Raw genomic sequence first — 16,199 nt, forward strand, 5'->3', positions numbered from 1 at the left:
GACACAGGCATTGATTGTATGAAATGTTTATTAAGAAAAACGTTGAGGCCAGGGTGATAGCACAGGCCTTTAATCCTAGTTAAAGGCAGAGGCAGGCTGGTCTCAGGTTGAGGGGTGGGAGTGAGGTGTGTAGCTCAGTAGGTAAAGCACTTGCCTTCCTGTATAAGGACCCAAGTTTAATCTTTAGAACCTACACAAAACCCTCAATATGGTGAGGTACCCAAGGTGTCTAATCTAAATGGTGAGAACAGAGACAAAAGAATCCTTGGAGCTCACTGGCCAGCTTTTCCAACCTAATTGGTGAGTTCCAGGCCAATAAGAGACACTGTTTCAAAGGACATTGGTGGCATATTTGAAGTTGACACCCAGATTGTTGTCTAGGGCACACACATACACACACACACACACACACACACACACACACACACACACACCCCTTCATGTGCATCTGGATGCATGTGTACCTGCACACATAAAAATGTAATACACATGTGTATAAAAAAAGAAGACTCTTGAATTTTAAACATAGTTGTAGGTTATGGGTAAGCCTAAGCACCAAGGCTACATATATCCTTTACTTATTTTATTTACGTACTTTTGGAGGCAGGGTCTTATGATGTAGCCCTGGCTATTCTGGAACTCATAGAGATCCATCTGCCTCTGTCTCCAGCGTGCTGGGGTTAAACATATGCGCTACCACACCCAACCTCTTTTATTTATTTTTAAAAACCATCTCTCCCTTGCTCTCCTTTCCCAAGCTAAGATTCCCTTTTACCATTTGATTTATGCTTTTAGGTAAATTAAGTTGGATACTGCGCCGATCATCTTATGATACCACTCTTTGATTGGATTTAGGCTATAAGAACAGAACACGGAAATGTAATTTAGCAAATACGAGATTTTTCTGTGACCTGGACTTGTTTGAGAGTAAGAAGATGTGTATGTACTTTTCGGATATTTTCCTCCCTGGTTTATTCCACTGAACTGTCTTGAGTTAGAAATTATCCTTTTAATCCTAGCACATAGAGTTTTACTGCTGTGAACCACTTTAGTATTTAAATCACTTCCGAGGGATGTAGTTATCATTTCTGACCTGCTTGTGTGCGTAAGTGAAGGGGTGGCAAGTGATCCCGGTGGTGGTGGGGAAGCAGGTAAGGTTTATAGTGACCTGACTGAGCTCTACTGTGTACACGGATGGGCTTTCTTTCCTCCTTTGTTTACAATGATTCAAAAATAGCTTTTGGTATTCTTTTGTGGCCATAGTATAAATCTTAAAAAACACAGGATCTGTAATTCAAGGGTTTTTTTCATGACCCCTTAAGTGACAGTGGTGGGGGGCAGTGAAGGCAACAGGGTGGGAGTATATATCCTCACCAGGGCCCCAGGTGCTGTAGACCCACTTCTCCCTCCATTTTTACCCCTACTTCTTCCCTTTATCTTCTTATTGATGTGTGTGTGTGTGTGTGTGTATGTGTGTGTGTGTGTGTGTGTGTGTGTGTGTGCGCGCGCGCTTTATTCCCTAGAGTTAGCATCTCTCACTAAACATGGAGCTCATCTTTTTTATCCAGGCAGGAGGCCAGCATGTCCCAGAGATCCTCATGTCTCCTTCCCTCTGCCCCTACAACCCCAAGGTTTCAGGCATGTGTGATATAATCAGCTTTATACATGAGTGCTAGATCAAAACTCAGCTCTTCATGCTTGTGCTCTTACTCAGTGGGCCGTGCCCCAGCCCTGGTTATTGTGTTTGAGATAGGATATCCTATAGCCCAAGCTGGCCTCAAACCCATGAATGTAGCTGAGTCTGGTCTTGAACTCTTGAACCTCTAGTCTCTACCTCTGGAGTTCTCAGATCACAAGTGATTGCACCCGTGGCTTTGTAGACACTTTGTGAGCTCCTTTTATTTTATTTTGTTGTTCAGAGGAAAAACATATCAGGGAGGACAGTGTTACTACTCCTGTTTTTTGCTTGTTTGTTTTTTCTTTTTTTCCTTCACATTCTTAGGGCATTTGTGGAAGAAATCATAGACATGGTCATACATTTCCTAATTCTAAGCATATTCAGCAATATATATATATATATATATATATATACACATACATACATATATATGTATATGTGTGTGTTATATATGATATATATGTTTATAATATATCTTATATATGATATTATACATATGATATTTATATCCTTATATATATCTTACATATAATCTATCTATCTATATATCTTTTGGGGTACACTATTATGTACCTACTCCCCACTCAGCACCTAGAACAAAGCTGACATTTATTTCACTTGACAAGGGGATATTTTTTTCTTTATCAATAGACGCCTTATATGCAATGGGCAAAAGCCCCGTACTAAGCTGAATGTCTTACACGGTTAGGAAGTGCTTCATCTTTCCTTTTAGGAATTATGTTAAAATTTAAGATTTTTTTTTAAAAGTGAAGGGATAAATAAATCACCAAGGTATATATTATACATGAAAGATACAGGTTGGACTTCAGTAATAATTTAGATGGTAAATTAATAAAGTAATAAAATTGATATAAGTCCGCAAGGGAAGGCCACTGTAAGGCATATGTTGGAAATTAGAAAACTTATGCATCATGAATTTTGTCCTAAAATTAATGATAGCTATAACAAACATTGATTAAACATTAAATCACCCCCACTTTTCACTTGCCTCTTTGGGAGCGATTTAAGTGCTCCAAGTTTTTAACAGAGGCAATCCAATATGAAGTTTCAGCCAGTGTTTTCTTTCCCCAGTGCAGTAGATTTCCATGTAGAAGGCAGGCACCATTGACCTTTATCACAGATCTTAAAATAGGTGTTTCCAAATGAGTGTTATTGTTGATTATGGGACTTCTTCCGAAATTGTTTTCTGAAATGAGACTGATTATTCTATTCGCAATTATACAAAAATGTGAAATAGCTGAGAATCATCTCAGCGTCTTAGTTCTTGCCCAATATGAGAAACCCACAAAGCCATACTAAGGAAATCGAGAAAATACCCCACGTTTTATAGCAAATATCCGTAAGACATTAATTTTGTTAATTGTCTTCAAAATAAACTAATAGAAGCCCATTGCTTGCCTAAGCTATTTTATGAACTTACAAAATAGTTTTGGGATAAAAATGGAGACTGCCTTCCCCAAATCTTTGACCAAGGGTCACAGTGACCAAACCCTTGTCCAATTATGCACTGCAGGGCTTTACATCATCAACAGTCGTTAGTATTGACACTATATGAAAAACTCAGAAAGCAAGTGTGGGTGAGAATGTGGAGGAGCTGAACTCTTAGGCTCTGTGGGTGAGAATGTCACATGGTACACAGCTCTAATGCAGATCTCATGGCAGCTCCTCAAAAAACCAGGTTTCTACAAAAAAAGAAGAAGGAAGACCAACGTGTGGATACTTCATTCCTCCTTAGAACTGGGAACAAAATACCCATGAAAGGAGTTACAGAGACAAAGTTTGGAGCTAAGACGAAAGGATGGACTATCCAGAGATTACCCCATAATCAGCCACCAAACCCAGACACTATTGCATATGCCAGCAAGGTTTTGCTGAAGGGACCCTGGTATAGCTGTCTTGTATGAAGCTATGCCAGTGCCTTACATATACAGAAGTGGATGCTCACAGTCATCTATAGGATGGAACACAGGGCTCCCAATGGAGGAGCTAGAGAAAGTACCCAAGGAGCTGAAGGTGGAACAACAATATGAACTAACCAGTACCCAGAGCTCATGTCTCTAGCTGCATATGTATCAGAAGATGGCCTAATCGGCCATCACTGGGAAGAGAGGCCCCTAGGTCTTGTAATCTTTAAATGTCCCAGTACAGGGGAACACCAGGGCCAAGAAGGGGGAGTGGGTGGGTAGGGGAGCAGGGCCGGGGGAGGGTATAGGGAACTTTCAGGATAGCTTTGAAATGTAAATAAAGAAAATATCTAATAAAATAAAGAAAAAATTGGATTTTCCCACCACTTACATTCTTCATCCTAAACTTACACTATAAATGAAACATTGCCCTTTCATCATGGCAGGTACTTTCTTCCTCCTGTTTAAAAAAAAATAAGCCTAGAATTATTCTTCAGTCCAACACTTCCACCACTGGGCACATATACTAATTGTACACAGAGGATGAATAAACAACATGTGGTATATGCATACAATGAATATTATTCCTCTTTAAAGCCAGATGTGGTGAGCACACCTGTCAACCCAGGTAGTCTAGAAGATGAAACAGGAGGATCATAGGTTTTAGGGTCCATCTGGCCTAGGGAGTGTGTGTGTGAAGCCATTCTGGGCAGTGTATTGATACTGTTTAAGAATAAATTTTCAAAACATGTCTGGGGCAGCTGATGGGAACAGGTGCAGAGACCCACAGCCAAACGCTAGGCAGAGCTTGGGGAACCCCGTGGAAGAGCAGAAGAGCACCACAAGGAAACGGACCACAGAACCAACTAACCAGGCCTCATAGGGCTCCGCGACCATCAGGGAGCATGCATGGGTCTGACTTAGATCCTCTTCATGTACTGTGGTTGTGTAGTGTGGTGTTCTTGTGGGACTCCTAACAGTGGGAGTAGGGTGCTATCTCTGACTTTTTTGCCTGCTTTTAGGACCCTTTCCTCCAACTGGGCCTCAGATAACCTTAAGATGAGGGGAAGTACTTCTCTTATGGAGACTTATGCCATGTTTGGTTGATATCCCTGAGAGGCAGGCCCTTTTCTGAAGGAAAAGAAGGAGGAATGGATCTGGGGGAGAGTAGGGGTGGGGAGGGGTAGGGAAGGTAGGAGGGAGAGGAAACTGTGGTCAGGATGTAATACATGAATGAGTGGTGGTTGAGAGGGACGGGTCGGGGAGGAGGGGAACTAAGCAGAAAAAAAAAGTTAAACATTTTTTTTTTTTAAGGCTGGGAATATAGTTCCATGACAGTGTCTAGACATAGTTCCGTGACAGAGTATGTTTAGCATGGAGGAAGTCCTAGGTCCAACCCTGTTGGGAGAATGAGTCAAAAACTTAAAGAAGAGGTGAGAAAACAAAACAAGAGAACAACACTAGACTACACAATACTACATAGTGCAACACAACACACAACAGGAGTGAAGGGTCACCGATTCCTCACACAGGAAGAGTACAGAGGGAAGAAGGGTGGTGGTTAGTAGCTTTGGGGTGGGGGGGAGTGTGAGCTGTTGTTCTCTGGATCCAGTTCGGTTGGCAGGTTGAAGACTGGAGCCGGCTGCTGTGATGCTTGGACAGTGATATAATTAGACCGAGTGCTACTGAACCATGCACTTTAAGGTAGTTGAACGGTAATGTTTCTTATCTTCTATATATCTTACCATAATAAACAACTAAGTACTATATTGTGAAGTTGCTTAGCTATTTCTCTGTTGCTGTGACTATATACCTGATAAGAAACAAGTTGAGGGAGGAAGGGTTTATATTTTGCTCATGGTTTGAGGGTACACAATTTGTCATGGGTGAAGTCTTGACAGTTGGCTGCTTCATGTCACAGGAGTGAGCAGCTGGGACATCTAAGCTCCTTATGACTACTAGGACTCTACTCACTTTGTCCTTGTTATTCAATCTGGGACACCAGCCTATGGAATGATGCTATCTTCATTCAGGGTGACCTTTATCCAGTTGTGCTTTCCTGGAAACACCCTCATAGATACGCCCAGAGGATAGTTTCCTAGGTGACTTAGTTTTCTAAATCCCAGGAAGCTGATGATCAAGATTAATGGTGATCAGAGATCTAGAGGGTAATTCAGCAGTGATTTCTCAAGACTGGTACTTAGTTCAATACTTACAGTCAAGGAGGTGCCGTATGTTAATGAACTTAATATCTGATAGCTATCATAAGGAAGATCAGAAAAGAAACAGATAATGAATACTGGGAACAATTATTGAACTATTTCTGGTAAAAATACATACTTAAGCCCTTACTGTAGTCTAAAATATCAGGTGATGGAGGCCCCAGTCACACAACGAAGCTACAGGCATCTGTGTGAATAGAAATGAGAATTTGTCTCATCTCAGGATGGAGAGCTACAAAGAAATACTTGGTCAGTCTTTATGCACAGTATTTCTGTGTATCCAAAATCATTATGAAGAGGCAAGTGATAAGCTGAAAAAATATGCATAGACAAAAGGCTTATTAACATCATTCTATAAACAGTTCCTATAAAAATAGATGATTTAAAGAAGGACAAAGATGAGTTAATACTAATGTTTACCCTCCACAGGAATCTAAAACCTGCAATTTTTGGACCTATCTCTGAACAAATTAATGTGTAAAGTAAAAAGTTGGTGGCATTGAGGGTTCAGGGAGGTAGGTGGGCACCCTCACTCACAACTGGTGGCAGAACAAGTTTGAATAGGCTTTAGGAATGCTTTCTAGCAGAATACGGAGTTAGACAGAAACTTAGTTTAAACTAGTTTAAAGTAGTTTAAACAAAGAAGACTTTTGGGGGAGGGTAAACAGGGGGGAGGATAGGATTATGCAATTTAGACATTCAGGGATGGGAGTGGCTGAGTGGCTCAGGTTCAGTCTCTGGTTCTCCTTGGATCTCAGAGCTCTAGCCTGCTTGGCTTCATTTTTAGGTAGGTTCTTTGAAAGTGAAGGGAGCTGTGGGCAGGTCTAAGGTCACGTGTTCCTTCCCCCTTGTTCTCCCAGAGAAGGAGAGAGCAAGCATTTAAAAAAAACCAAAACCAAAAAAAAAAAACACCAGCTTTACTGAGATATAAGTTGCATACCATCCGAGTCCCCCAGTAAAAGCATACAATTAAGTGGTTTTAATGTATTCACAGCCCTGTGCAGCCATCACTACAATGAACTTTAGAACATTCTCAGAGCCCTAAAGGAAACCTCATACCAATTAGTACTCCTTGTTTTCCCCAACACCTCCATGCTAGGCAAACACTAATCTGTTTTCTGTTTCTGTGGATTTGTCTGCCAACAAGCCTCTTTTATGATCTCTCTAGCCAGATCTCCATGAGTCTCTTGCTGATAGGGTTTGGGGTTAAATATTCACTCCTGACCCAATGTATAGCTCAGTGGGATCTGTCCTCTCATTGGCTGGGCCACCATCTTAGGTAGAGTACTTATTCTTAGGTAGAGTAAGAAGGCTGGATCAGGACCCCTTGAGCCACACCCATTTATGTCAGCTCCTGCCTCCAGGTTCTCCTGCCCTGTGAATCAAATAAACTCCTTTCTCCCGGAGTTGTTTTGGTCAAGCAATAATAACCCTAACTAAGTCAGTAGCCTATGGACTGTACTTTCTTGTTTGCATGTATGTGCTCTGTGTGTGCGCACACGCATTCCTATACACATTTGCATGGCTTTTTCTCACCATAGGGGCTCTGACAGGTCAGGACCTTTGACCTCTGCTTCTTCCTTATTACTGGTTCTCTTCTAGCCCCAGTTCCAGTGTGGATCAGTCTTAAAAAAATTGATTCTCTCTCAAAGTGGCACCCAGGCACAGCCCTTAGATAGGGTGTGACAAAGTGAACCTTCTCTCTACTGTTGGCTTACCACACTGGAGGAGTCTGTGTCTTGCTGAAAACTCCATGAGGTTTAGGGGGACTGTGGGTCTCTCCTGTGGGGTGACTGCTTGTCTTCCCATCCAGACTATCCAGCTTCCTTGCCTCTGGGAGAGGTGTTAGTTCCCCTGCACCCACCTGAGAATTGTAAGCTCTGCTGCCTGTTCCTCTGCAGTCTGCGGCTGCCCCACTGCCCATTTGTGACTTCTGAGGTTCTTCCGATCTTTCTCCCTTCCAAACAGAATTATTGTGCTATCTGACTTGTCTTATTCACAGCACCACATGGAAGCAATTTCTAAACCGCCATCCATTCTACCTCAGATTTCTGTAAACTCACTTGTATTTACCCTGCTTTAGGATGCCCAAACACCTCCCTGGTTTCTCTATCCCTTCTCAGAGACAGCTGCTGAGAAGGCACACTTCTGCTGCGATAGCTGTGGTAGCGATATTCATGTTGCTGCTGTCACAGGGAGACCAGCCTTTGTCTGAAGGGAATTGGTACATGACAGGACTTGTCTGTTGAATCAGTTTGGCAGGCCTGTAGAGACCACGTGTGTATAGACAGATTCTTTACTCTGTAAAGATTACTCGGGGAAAAGAATTCTCCAGGAAGGCAGGAGGATCAGGCATAATTTTAGCCTGATGACTGATCTTTGATTTAAAGAAGGATGTTGATTTGTGCTGATAATCATGTGCCCTTCTCAGAGAAGCCTTCCTAGATACTCTGTTTAGGTGGGTGTCTCCCCATCCCATTATCTTTCCTTTCCCTCCAACCTTTACCATTTATCTCAGTGATGCTTATTATAGCTGGCATGATTTTCCCTCTTGGTCAGTTAGCTTTATCGACTGCCTTCTTCCTCAAGTGCCATGACGCCTGAGGACCTGCGTGAGAGGTGGACATGAGAAAATGAACATCTCTCTGAGTTTTTCCCCAGCTTCGTGGACTGTATGTGTTCTCAGAAAGAATTGAAGGACTCATTTCATAAAAATTAGATCAAACACTGACAACCATGGCGAACCTTAATAGATCTAGCTAATTCAAAAGAGGCTTGTAAGCCCTGTTGTGAGTGCCTGAGACAAACACATCTGTGTGTCTCTACGATGCCAGAATGTATTGAATAACAGTGCATTCACAAGGCTCAGTGGTTTCAATGTCAACAATTTGTCGTGTAATCCAGCCTACTTCGATAATCTGACGGAGGCTTTATTCCAATTTTAGTCTCCAATATGGACTCTCATGACACACATAGATATAGCTATGTGTGCACATATGTGGGCCGAGAGTCTGCAGGGATACGGCCAGCGCTGGGAGGAAGTTGCAGCTGGGGATGCAGGAGTCAGCGGATGAGGGTGAAACTGCAGATCAGCTGTATGGTGAAAGGCCAAATCAGGTTCAGGAAACGGCAGGTTGTGGTCCAGGTCTACACGGGTGAAGATGTGGGTCGGTGAGAAGCCAAGGCGGCCTCGTCAACAGTGGGGAGCTGAGCTGAGCTGAAGCCCAAGGGATAACCAGTGAGTCCTTTTTTAGTCCTTGATCTGAACATTAGGTATGAGATGGTGGGTTGGTGTAGGGCTGTGCCGTTGTAGTGTGCAGTACCTTATGGGTCCACATGAGGGTGTTGTTCCCTTTTCTCAGTCTGGTGTATCTGACAAATTCTTGGGCCTGCCGTCCCTGATATGATTTCAACACACCCATGCGTGTCTATAGTTTCAAGTTATCCCAATAAATGAATAGGGTGGCTCCCTGGAGTGTCAGCTTGTCAGTCTGTGCTAGATGAGTGCTCTGTAACAGATGGTGGTTTGTGGGTCCATTTAGGAGCCTCGTAATCCTTCTCTCTCAAAATGGAGTAGAGAGCCTCCTATAAAATAGAGTCTCCTAGCACAAGACACAACCTGAAAAAAAAATCCATACTATTTTATATATCATCGTGTACCTTAGAATAGGTAATAGGGTATATCCTGATCTTGACAAGCCCAGAGAGCTTCTTCAGTTCCAGATCAGGTCACTGTCCCCAAAGGTATCCCACTATGGAGCATCTAGGAAGCTGGATCTGGAGGTGCTTAAGTCTTGTTTCGTGGTTTATGACCAACCTTCTCAGCCTATTCTTGGACCATAAATCAGAGAGAATGGCATATTATATTCTCTTCCTTGCTCTCTAGGAGATGGAATAGGGTGAAAACATTGTATCTTTTTTCTTTTTTTTATTAGGTATTTTCTTCATTTACATTTCCAGTGCTATCCCAAAAGTCCCCCATACCCTCCCCCCCACCCCCCCAACTCCCCTCCCCCCCCACTCCCACTTCTTGGCCCTGGCGTTCCCCTGTACTGAGGCATACAAAGTTTGCACGACCAATGGGCTTCTCTTTCCACTGATGGCCTACTAGGCCATCTTCTGCTACATATGCAGCTAGAGACACGAGCTCCAGGGGGTACTGGTTAGTTCATATTGTTGTTCCACTTATAGGGTTGCAGACCCCTTTAGCTCCTTGGGTACTTTCTCTAGCTCCTCCATTGGGGGCCCTGTGATCCATCCAATAGCTGACTGTGAGCATCCACTTCTGTGTTGCTAGGCCCCAGCATAGTCTCACAAGAGACAGCTATATCAGGGTCCTTTCAGCAAAATCTTGCTAGTGTTTGCAATGGTGTCAGCGTTTGGAGGCTGATTATGGGATGGTCCCCCATATCTCACCACATCCCCGTAGAACATACCCTCTTTCTCTTTCTCTTTTTATAAACACTCAGATGGTGTTTTACTGGGGCAAACACCTGAAGGAACATTTTGTTAAAGTGGATACAGGTGTGAAAGGCTAAGGTAGACTGGTAAAAGAACGTTTCACTGTAGCAGACACAGGAGAGAGGATGTTCTGCTAAAGCAAGCACGTGAAAGGACAGGCGATGGAATCTTTGCTAAGGACACACATGTTGGTCTGCCTTACATTGCGTAGTTGAGCTGCATTTGTCGGGATGCCATAGAGAGAAACACCAAAAAAACTTCTGTTGGTATGCTGCAGTTTGTTGTTGCTTCCAATGACTTGGCTGATTGGATGCACATGCTCAGGCAAGACATGGGGAGGACATGTGACATCTGAAGGGTATTACTAGGACTCCACGGACTGATGAGGCAGAGCTAGACTTGCTGGTACAGCTAGCTGTGCAACGCTTGTGGGTCTATTGTCTTCGCTGATCTTTGATCCCCTGAGAGAGGCACAGCCTATAACTTCTGGTGTTCCTGCTGTCCTTCCTGCTGACTTGAGCTGAGGCTGAAGCCTGGCTGTGTCTGCTAGGTCCTGTCACTGCTGTTGCTAACTGGATTCTGCCAAACTGGACTGTTGGAGTATCCACGAGGTGTTTGCAAGTGGATCAAGCTGCTGCTGCTGCTAACCTGTGAACTGAACTGCCGATTTCCAGATAACACAGATGGGAGTTGCTCTAAAAAACCTTTCTAAACAGGTCCACTTTCCAGTGTCCTTTCTTTTTCCTTACCTCTGGTGAGTGGTGGGCTACAAGGAAGGTTAAAGCATTTAAAAACCATCATTTAAAATAAGATTTGAAAAAAATTAAAGTTACAGCCTATCTGGAGGAAATATGCCATAGTGAGTGTGTCCTCTGGTTGCCCTGGCTTCGCCTCACATCTCATTCTGCCCTGAGGTGAGTGGCCTCCTCCACACATTTCCTTTTGCCTCACTGTAGGTCCAGAATCAGTTGAGCCAAGGGCTGTGGGCTGAACTCTCTGAAACTGTGAGCCACTGCCTTCCTGCTCTTGGGCATGCCAGGTATTTTGTTTATAGCAATCGGAAGTAATTAATACAATGCCTGTGGTAGACACATGGTAACCTTATAGAGCTTACTTTTACTCTCCCTGCTATTACTGGGGATGGATAACAGTTAATTACCCAGGGCAGGCACAGAGAGAGAGCTGTGGCTTTCTCAGCTGGTTCAGATGAGAGTCTTTTGTTCAAGAGGAACAGATAATCTTTCTTAGCCTCCCACCATGCCCACCTGACCTCCCTAGGGTCCCTTAGTCACACTTTTACTCTTTCTTTCTCCTAATGTCTGCTTCATGGTTATTGCATTCCACTTCAGAAAAGGGGTGGGCTTTAGTCATTTGTTTATCCTCAGTGTGTGGTGAGGCGCTTGTCCTGAGGGGGCCATGGCCTATGGAAATTAGCTGAATCAATTTTTCTTGGCCTTGACTGTCTGGGTTACTTTCTATTTACCTTTTCCTTGAGTTTTTGGAGTATTTTTACCCTTCCTAGTTTCCCATGCATCATATTGTCTGACATTTAAATAAAGGGATAGAGCAAATGGTCCAACTCCCCAAATCTTTCACTATCATTCTGAGATACTTAGATCTCCTTTGATGTACATTACATAAAATACTCATAAAATCTGAAACCAGTTGAAAGTCATAACCCACCCTGCTTATGTATGTGCTGTATAAATTTCTGTTTAGAAATTTTACTAGTTGTCTACAGAGGAGAACTAGAGCTGAGCTCTAGATTTTCAATCTAAATACGTCCGTCCAGGGTCTTTAGTGTCTCGGGGATTTATCTCTAAAGCTGGTTTCAGCATTTCCAGGCTTTGATGACCATACAGGTGGGGTTCGGCTGTCTGTCACAAGAGTGCACGATCTGATCGATCCTCTGAGTCAATTCTCTTAACTCTAAGTGCAGTTTACTGGTTTGAGGAGGCTTTAGTGCCCAGCTTCCAAACTGATCTTCTCAAGGAACTGCTGGGTCCTCAGTTTGTGGATGAATAAACCAGGAGTGGTGGTCTTTTGTTTGAAACAAAAAGCGAATGGATGGTTTTCCCAATTTAATTTTTCGTTCATTCAATTATACTGTGTTAGCAGTTACTTTTCTGTTGCTGTGATAAGATCCCCTGACAAAACAACCAACTTAGGGGAAGAGGAGATTCATTTTTCCTCCGGCCCAGAGGATGGAGTCTGTCATGGTGGAGGAAGCATGGCAGCAGGCAGGAGAGCATGGTGAAGCCTGTCTTCAGTGAGCTTCAGGCTCTACCTCTTAAAGGTTCCATGAACTTCCCAGACAGTGGGAAGTCATGTGTTCAAATACAGGAGCCCACTGCGGCCATTTCTCAGTCACACTACCACAGTCACTCTGCTGCTCATGTGGAAAAGCTGGTAAGTGAAGCCTGTAAAAGTGAAATGAAAGTCTGTGAGGCAAGTCCTTACAATTTTACTATGTAACCAGTTTCTTCTCTTTCTTTCTTTTTGCATGCAATAAACTTTATTGATGGTATTCAAGAAAGTAGGGCCCCCTAAGCCCCTCCTGTAATTCTGGGGTCTGAGGAGTTGCTCAGTGTCAGGGGCTGAGTTGGGACAGGAACTCCTCCTCAGCAGCTGAGGGCCTCTCTCTTGCTCTCATGCATCCTTGCTAGGGTGGGTGGTCCAGGGCTTCTTACTCCATGTAAGCCATGTAGGCCATGTAGGCCATGTAGGCCATGAGGTCCATGACCCTGTTGTTATAGAGTATTCATTGTCATACCAGAAAATGAGCTTTTCAAAATTGTCATTGAGAGCAATGCCAGCCCCAGCATCAAAGGTAGAAAAAGGGAGTCATTGTTGAAGTCGCAGGAGACAACCTGGTCCTCAGTGTAGCCCAGGATGCCCTTCAGTGGGCCCCCAGATGTCTGCTTTATCACCTTTCTGATGTCATCATACCTGGCAGCTTTGTTTAGGCGGCATGTCAGATCTACTATGGATACATTGTGGGTAGGAACATGGAAGGCTATGCCAGTGAGCTTCCCGTTCAGCTCTGGGATAACCTTGCCCACAGTCTTGCCAGTACCAGTAGATATAGGGATGATGTTCTGGGCAGACCCACAGCCACCGCTTTCCAGAGGGGCCATCCACAGTCTTCTGGGTGGCAGTGATACATGGACTATGTATGGTCATGAGTCCTCTACCATGCCAGAGTTGTCATGGATGACCTTGGCTGGGGGGCTAAGCAGTTAGTGGTGCAGGATACATTGCTGACAATCTTGAGTGAGTTGTCATATTTCTCATGATTCACACCCATCACAAACATGGGGGCATCGGCAGAAGGGACAAAGGTGATAACCTCTTTGGTCTCACCCTTCAAGTAAGTCCCAGCCTTCTCCATGGTGGTGAAGACACCAGTATATTCCACAGCATACATGGCAGCAGTATCATCCCATTTGATGTTGGCAGGATCTTGCTCCTGGAAGATGGTGATTGCTTTCCTATTGATGACAAGTTTCCTGTTCTTAGCCTTGACTGTGCTGTTGACCTTGTCATGGGTAGAGTCATACTGGACCATGTAAACCATGTAGTTGAGATCAATGAAAGGGTCCTTGATGGCACAATATCGTCTTTGCCAGATATGTGGGAAATCCTGGTCACTAGGCACCTTTGTCTCAGGGATAACACTGGCACTGCACAAGAAGATGCAGCTGTTTCTCAAATGGGAGGAGCAGAGAGCCTGTCATCAATTTCTTAAATATAAGACTATGTATATCTCTTATAGTTAAATTTTACTGCTGGCTAAATTATTATTTATGTGTGAATTCTATACATATTGAATTAGACATATATAAGTAACATGGATTAATATAAAGGTATGTTTTACATGTACATGCATTTATGAACATTGTTTTCATTATTGATGGTAGCATGATCAATAGAATGAGTCTTTGCATGGTGCAGTGACTCCGTTCACTACAGCAGTGCTCTCGTTGCTTCAGGTGTGGCCGACACCATGCTTAGGTCTGGGTGTAAGTGTAATTCACTGTATCGATTAGGTCTCCTCCGGACATGTGGTAAAAGTCAGTTTACACTTCATCCTGTTTATCCCAGTGGGGGTGAGGGGTCAAGATGTTCAAACCAATCAATTGCCACCAATAAGTCTGGTGAGAACCAGAGATGCCCAGAGGCCTGGTTTGAAATGACAGTGCTAAACTCTCTAGTCCTCATCTCTTCTTTGCCTGTAAGCTGGTTCTGTGCTCAACATATCCTAGCTCGAAGTCAACAGACTGAGACTTAGGGGAAAGATTTACTGTCAGTGGTGTGACCTTGGGAAAACTCCTGGTTTTGCCTGTATTGCTGCTGTAGTTCAGATGTAAAATTTCCCAGAGGGTCCATGTGTTAAAGGCTTGGTATCTAAATCATGGTGCTGTTGGGAGTTGGTGGAACTTCAAGGAGTAGAGCCTAGTTAGTGGAAATTGGGACAATGAGAGCATGCACTTGAAGGAGATGATGGACACAACCCTTTCTTCTCCCTCTCTTCATCTCTCGGATGCTGACATGTGGGTTTCATCTATGCCCCACTGTCACATGCTACTTTATCTGGGCCCCAAAATGACAGACCAAATGATTATTGAAATGTCCAAAACTGTGATCCAAGACAACCCTTTTCTCTTTATTAATTGATTTCTCCCAGATATATGTTACAGTAACCTAAAGCTAACATAAATACCTTTGTCTAAGTATTGGGAGATAAAGCTCCAAGATATCTTCTGGCTTTTAAGTGATAAGGGAGGGCTCTGATGTCTGAAAGCCTGAAGCAGAGTTGTGAAATTTTTGTTGTGTCTATGATAGTCAGAGGGTTTAGTAACTAGAGATGCCTATATCTGTTTCCCACCTGTCCTGCTAGTTTTCTAGTCGAGAGGGCTGTTTGAGAATGGCAACTCAAGGGATATTAAAGCCCTGCTGTGTCAATGGCTGACCAATGAGTACTGACCTCCACAGAAAAGGTCCCTGATGGAAGACGAGTCAGAGACTTACATGAGGCATCTATCTTTCCATCTTTGGATTTAAGACGGCCACTATAGGTGTAGCATCGGCTCTGCCCTAACCTACTTGCATATGAGGAATGTGCTAAACACCTTAGAAAAAAAATTTGGTGAGGTTAGTCTTTTTAAATCAGCTTAGGCCTGCAGTAGAGGGTGTGGTGGGGGTAAGAGTTTAGATCAGGTTTCTCGAGGTAGATGTGGAGGATAAGAGACAGCTGCAAGTGATTTATTAAGGAAAGGCCCATGGGGAAAGCCTGCATAGTAGTGGAGGGAGAAAGTAGGCAAGGTGAAAAAGCCAAGCCAAGGTGTAGTTCTAGCTGCCTGCAACAGGCTTCGTCTTGTAAGGAGCTGGAGGGCAGATTTGATTGACATCGTTGAACTGGTTTAATCTGTGAGGGTGTTGTGCTTTTATATTCATGCAGGTTCAGTCATTGGTTAGGGTCTGACCAGTAGGCAGGGTGGTGGAAAATCAACTAAGGGATCTCTCTCTCTAATATACATATATTATATATAAAATATAGCTATAATATATTATATAGATATATAATATAAAACATATGTAATATCCACCTGTATTATATAGATATATTATTTAATGTATATTAAGAGGTGTCTCTAGCTTCATCTTCTGAAGAAGGAGGTAGACTCATCTGTTAGGAGCAGTGTCCCTGAGAAGCTGGGGGCAGGAGCTCACAGCTAGTTCAGGGGACCCAAGTACATGATGATAATGCACAGTGGGATGCAGAGCAGAGGAGTCTCAGAGGCCTGGCCTGGGAGGGCCAAGTCTTACAGCTCTCACCTTTCACCCGTGATTGAGTGATCTGCCTTCTGACCCACATGATTGCTTTTCCTTTTGGGAGAGACAGAAGTCTAT

General features: G+C 43.5%; 1 long non-coding RNA gene and 1 pseudogene across 1 annotated transcript in view; one reads left to right on the forward strand and one right to left on the reverse strand.

Moving 5' to 3' along the window:
• Positions 1–16,199, forward strand: part of Gm41042 — an 82,838-nt gene that overhangs the window by 2,863 nt on the left and 63,776 nt on the right. The window lies entirely within an intron of this gene.
• Positions 12,791–13,945, reverse strand: Gm6114 (predicted gene 6114; annotated as a pseudogene).

This window comes from Mus musculus, chromosome 13, assembly GCF_000001635.26.
Source record: "Mus musculus strain C57BL/6J chromosome 13, GRCm38.p6 C57BL/6J".
Lineage (NCBI taxonomy): Eukaryota > Metazoa > Chordata > Mammalia > Rodentia > Muridae > Mus > Mus musculus.